At 37.8% G+C, this 6,536-nt stretch overlaps 1 non-coding gene across 1 annotated transcript; it reads right to left on the bottom strand.

Annotated features, from left to right (window-relative positions):
• Positions 1–5,215: 5,215 nt before the first annotated feature.
• LOC140808509 (small nucleolar RNA R71) lies at positions 5,216–5,322 on the bottom strand. The gene has a single exon (XR_012112930.1). It is a non-coding gene; the product is annotated as a small nucleolar RNA R71 (small nucleolar RNA).
• Positions 5,323–6,536: the final 1,214 nt, after the last annotated feature.

Below are 6,536 nucleotides of genomic sequence, written 5' to 3'. Positions count from 1 at the left end.
CAATATCAAGATGAATATTGGAGAATCCATGCGCGAATATGATGAAAGATTTAGTGGCATAATAAACGAACTAAATGCACTTGTAAAGGTGTATTCAAACAAAGAGGTGGCGGTGAAAGTAGTCAGAGGTCTTCTCAAGGAGTGGGATGTTAAGATAATGGCAATGCAAGAATTAAAGGACCTGAACAAGGTCGAACTTCATGATTTATTTGCTAATTTAAAATCCTAAGAGTTTGAGTTGTAAACCAGAGAAGGAGAACCTTCTACATCAGCTGCTACAACTGCCCTAACTGCTGTCAAACTGGAACCAACTGGTTCAGTTGAAAAATCTGCTGATCAGTTGAGTAATGACGCAATGTCATTATTTATCAAAAATTTGGAAGATTAATGGGGAAAAATCAAGGAAACTTTCAAAGACAATATAATAGAAATAACTCCATGGAAGAACCTAATGCCTGCTACAATTGTGGCAAAACTGGTCATTTTATTGCTGAATGTCCTAAGCCAAAGAACGACAGTCGAGGCTCAACTGAAAAGGGAAAGAAATCTTACGAGCACAAGAGAAGAACTAAGGATGACAAGAAATCATACAGAAAGAAGCATGAAGTGCGTCTAGCAAAGGAAAGCAAGTCGAAATAGGCAGAATCTAACAGTGATGATTCAGAATCTGAAAGTTTGAGCTGCTCCAGTGATGATGATGAAGAGGTCAAGTGTCTAATGGCTGATGACATAGAACTGGAGTCAACCAGTCAACATGTATTTGACTTTAGCTCAACTGACTTCACATGAGATGAACTTATTGATACATTACATGATATGATAAATGAGTATCATAAGCTTTCTTTATTTGTTGAGAAGGCCAGAGCAAAGTAAACTGATCCCAAAGACGATAAAACTGAAAATGATGAATCAGTTGATCTGTTGAGTCTTAAACGAGAGATTGCTGAGCTGAATGCTGAAAGAAGCAAGAATCAACCCATGATTCAGAATTTAATGCTCGAGAATTCAGAGCAAGCTGATCTTATTAAGGCATGGAATAAATCATATGTTCCACTATCTTAAATACACGATAAGAAAAAATCAGTTACTGATAAAACTGGTTTAGGGTTCAGCAACCAAGATGAAACTTTCAGCAGTGATCTTCAGCCAAAACTGAATATGAACAAAGGGAAATATATTAACTTTGTAAAATCAGTTGTGGTGCAAGTACAACCCGAGCCAAGTAAACCAGTTCTACAACCTATTGAAAATAAGAACAAGGCTAGAAGGTATGGTATTTGTTATAGCCCAAAAATTTCAACTGACCCACAAAGTCAGTTACCAAAAAGGTACATCAATAACTACCTGAACTATTCAAATGGTTACTCCAATTGCTATAACTATAAGCCAGTTCAGAAAAAATATCGGCCGAACAACTAGTTGAACAAGGATAAAGTTCATATTGCTTCATCTGCACACTACACATCAAGCACACACAAGCCGAGAAAAACAATCTGGAACACAACAACTAGAAAGTCAGTTAGACTGGTCCAAGTCTTAGTTCCTAAAGGACTAATCAGTTTAGGACCCAAATAGATGCAGGTACCAAGATTATATATTATGCGTGATTGCAAGTGACATGTACAAACAAAGAATCAACATGGTATTTGGACAGTGGTTGCTCGTGTCATATGATAGGGGATGCAAGTTTGCTATCCCAACTGATAAAATACATTGGTTCAAAATTCAGTTTCGGAGACAACTCCAAAGGTAAAACTATGGGTAAGGATAAGCTTATCTTTGATAACTTTGTTCTTAAAGATGTTTTACTAGTTGAGTATTTGAAGTATAACTTGATTAGAATTAGTCAGTTAGGTGACAATAAATTCTCAGTTCAGTTCGACAAATATACTTGTATAGTTAGAGACTCAACTGATGTAGTCATCCTAATTGGAAATCGTTGTGGGAACACCTACAAAGTCAGTTGGATTGATCAACCTTATGCACCAGTTTGTTATATAGCTTCCAAATCTTCTAAAACTGGTTGTGGCATAAAAGGTTGAACCACCTAAACTTTAAATCTATTGCTTATCTGAGTAACCAAGATCTTGTAACTGGTTTGCCCAAAATAAATTTTTCAAAAGATAAAATTTGTTCAGCATGTTAGTTTGTTAATCAAATAAGATCTTCATTTAAAAACAGGGGCTGTAAATCATCTTGTCGATGCTTAGAACTGCTACATATGGATCTTTTTGGTCATATACGAGTCATGAGGTTAGGGGGAATGAAATACACCCTGGTGATTGTTGATGACTTTTCAAGATTTACTTGTGTTATCTTTATAAAATCCAAAGACCAAACTACTGCACAACTGATAAGCTTTTTAAAAGTCTCTTAAATGAAAAATCATTTGGGATTGATCGAATAAGGTCTGACCGAGGGACTGAATTCATCAATCAAACTCTTTCACAATGTTTAGAAAATACTAGGATCAAGAATGAACTCTCAACAGCTAGAACTCTTCAGAAAAATGGTGTAGCTGAGAGTAGAAATTAAATAGGACCCTTAAAAAAGCTCCTAGAACAATGCCTGCTGATTCTGATATTTCTCAGAGGTTTTGGGTAGAAGCAGAAAACATTTCACGCTACACTCAGAACAGAACAATGATTAATAAGAATTATTTGAAAACACCGTGTGAGATCTGGCATGGACACAAAAGTGTGGTTTCTTATTTCAAAATATTCGGTTGCAAATGTTTTATTCTTGATAATGGAAAAAATCATTTAAAAGCTTTTGATGCTAAATCTACAGAGGAAATATTTCTTGGGAATTCTTCAGTTATTAAAACTTACAGAGTTTTTAAAAAATGCACCTTAAATATAGAAGAATCTATTAATGTTGTATTTGATGAATCTGTGCTAACTGATAAGCCAAATTGATAGGACTCGTTTTTACGTGTTTTTAGTGTTGGTTTTGAGTCGCATTCATGCATCATATTTGTTTGTTTTAGTTTAATTTAGCATTTTTCTAGCATTATTTAGCATATGACTGATCTCGTGTAGTTGGTGGTTATTTTGTAGGAATTGAACCAAAAAGTGGGAGAATATGTGCCAAAACATCGAGAAGGACTCGCTAGGGCGGTCACAATTGACCGCCCCAGCGAGCATGTTGGTCTAGCCGAGGAGTTGTTGCGAAAGAGTCTCGCTTGTGACCGCCCCAGCGAACCCAGGGACATGGCCGAGGAATTTTCTGCGAGAACCTCTCGCTAGGGCGGACACTTTTGACCGCCCTAGCGAGGCACGAGATTTGAAAAGATTTGTTTCACTTTTTATGGACTCTATCCTACACCATAGACCTAATACACGAGAGGGGCGCCGTTTTTCAGACTTTATCAGACTTTTCATCATCTTTCTTGGAGAAAAGCCGAGGAGCAAAGGAGATTTCGAAGACATCGAGATTTCCACGCGTCGTGGCCGTCATCCGTCGTCATCTTTAGTATTTTCATTATTCAGTTTTTAATTCTTAGGTTGTTGTTGGTTTTTATTATGAATTTTAGTAGCTAAACTCTAGATTTGTTGGGATTTGAGGGGATCCTACCCCGTACTCGTTGTTTAACATTATTTCTCGACGTTTTTACTAGTGATTTGTTTATGCTATTGTTCTTTTTTATGTCAATCGAAGCTTAGCTAACTTCCTTTGATTATTTCATGTTGTTAATGATTTCGATAGAATAATTAACAATACGATCAAATAGTATAAACCACGGATTTACAATTTTAGTAGATATACGGAATTGGGTACGTGTCGATAGTGATAGTTCACCCGGATGAAAGCTAGTGGATTCCATAGAATGTAATGCAATCTTGAACTGTTAAATATTTGAGAACACTTAAGTACTGCATGTTTTTGATTAGTATTAATATAGCTCGACAGAGTATATTAATTAGTCTAGGGAATTCCGTCGAATGCACGAGTAAAAGTCGAGTGTAGTTAGTTAAACACGAGTGGTAGGTGAACTGATAATTTCCAAACAAATTCATTTCTCATTTGATTTAATCCAAATTAATCATTGCTCTCTTGAACACATTTTCTTTGCATTTTAATTATTTGAATTGTTTATTCTACATTAGTTCAATCATCAAATCAATTTATCGTTGCTAAAGAAATTTTACTTGAAAATAAAAATAGTCTGACGCAGTCCTTGTGGATCGATACTCGTATTCACTTACGTTTATTATAACTTGACTATCGTGCACTTGCGATATTTAAATCGAGCTTTCAATTATAAAATAAATTTTGGGACTATTCACTGTGCAAGTTTTGCTCGATCACAAATGATCCAGTTGAGCTAGTTGATCGCCTTACAGATATTAGTTTGGAGGATGATAATGAAGAATAGAATCACATTAATTGAAATATCTTTCAAACGCCAGAACCAGAAGTGCTGGATCAATCATTTGAACAAGAAATTGTTACTGATAACCAGTTGGTGGAGCAAAATGACAATACTCAGTTACCTACTGATACAACAGCAACTGAAACTGAAGAAAATATTCAGTTGCCAACCGAAGCAGTTGCTGAGATGGATGCAACAAATGCTGAGTACAGATGAAAGAAATCACATCCACCAGAATTGATGATAGATAATCCATCTGATCTGGTAAAAACTCGGAATCAAATGCTTAATTTTTGTCTTGTGTTGCATGCGAAGATCACTCGAGATAAAGCTTGAGCCTTTTGACCCCGAGATTGAACGCACAGCTAGACGTCGAAGACAACAACAAAGACTCAAAGAACAGATGGAAAGACACGAGCAAGAACGTGGAGAGGAACATCGTGACAATAGACAAGTTGAGATACCACGTCGCATACCAATGTTGGATTATGCACAGCCGTCTCTTGATGGAGCACGTCCAAGCATCGTAAGACCAGTCATCCGAGCTAATCAGTTTGAGATCAAGCCAGCTATCATCCAGATGATTCAGAACACTGTTCAATTTGGGGGAAGTGCACTTGACGACCCTAATTCTCATATAGCTGACATTTTCTTGAAATTTGTGATACTTTTAAGTTTAATGGCGTGTCTGATGATGCTGTTCGTTTGCGCTTATTTCCATTTTCACTGAGAGATAAAGCTAAGTCGTGGTTAAACTGTTTGCCTGTAGGGTCTATCACTACATGGGAGGATATGGCAAAGGCATTCCTGATCAAGTACTTTCCTCCATCGAAGACTATGAAGCTTAGAGCCGACATTACTACTTTTGCTCAATATGAGAACGAGTCACTCTACGAGGCATGGGAGCGCTACAAGGACTTGTTGAGGAGATGTCCACACCATGAGCTGCCGCTTGGGTTAGTTGTTCAAACTTTCTACTACGGTCTGATTACTCCTAACCGTACCATGATAGATGCTGCGGCATGTGGTAATTTACTGAGGAAAACGGCTGAGGAAGGGTATGAGTTATTGGAGGAGATGGCTGCGAGTAGCTATCATCCTCAGTCTGATAGGCAGAGACGAGGTGCTGGAGTTCATCAAGTTAATGATTTGTCTGCGGTTTCAGCACAGTTAGAGACGTTGAATAAAAAGATTGATGGGATGAGCATGAGTGGGTCGGTTATGCGTCTGCAAGAAATTTTCTGTGACAAGTGTGGGGGTGAGCATGACGTGCAGGATTGCCAAGATGGCAATCCATTCTATGTGCCTGAGGGAGCACCGGTAAAACAAGTGGGATTCCAGAACCGTCCTAGAAATGATCCTTATTCGAATACATATAATCCGGGATGGAGGAATCACCCAAACTTTTCATGGGGAGGTCAAAACAACCAAAGTCGCCAACAAAGAGGTCCACCATATGGGATGCACCAAGGATTCAAGCCAGAACCGCCTCGGGAGGAGAAATCCAATTTAGAGCAAATGATGACTAAATTTATTTCTGCCACCGAGACGAGATTTCAGAACCAAGATGCATCCATAAAGGGATTAGATAATCAAATTGGACAATTGGCTAAGTTGATTGCTAATAGGGAGCAAGGAGCTTTGCCAAGCAACACCGAAGTTAACCCAAGAGAACATGTGAAGGCTGTGGAATTGCGTAGTGGGAAAGCACTCGAGTCTAATGAGGAAAAGACCAAGCACGGTGAGGATGAGGTGGAAACTCGAGGAGGTAAGTCTTCTAACTCTACACCTACACCTATTGCACAAAATAAAATTGTTATCCCCCCACCTTTTCCTGCAGCAATGAAGAAAGCTAAATTAGATGCACAATTTGGTAAATTTCTTGAGATGTTTAAAAAATTGCATATTAACATTCCTTTTGCTGATGCTTTATTGAATATGCCAAGTTATGCAAAATTCTTGAAAGATATCTTAGCAAATAAGCGGAGGCTAGAAGATCACATGACTGTGAATTTGACTGAAAATTGCTCCGCTTTAGTTCAAAACAAGATGCCTCCTAAGCAAAAAGATCCAGGGAGTTTCTCTATACCTTGCATTATTGGTGAAATTAATTTTCATAAAGCTCTATGTGATCTTGGTGCAAGTATTAATCTGATGCCTT

This window comes from Primulina eburnea, chromosome 12 (genome assembly GCF_022965805.1).
Source record: "Primulina eburnea isolate SZY01 chromosome 12, ASM2296580v1, whole genome shotgun sequence".
NCBI lineage: Eukaryota > Viridiplantae > Streptophyta > Magnoliopsida > Lamiales > Gesneriaceae > Primulina > Primulina eburnea.
Note: the sequence above shows the minus strand (reverse complement) of the source record. Positions and strands in the feature narration are given on the sequence as shown.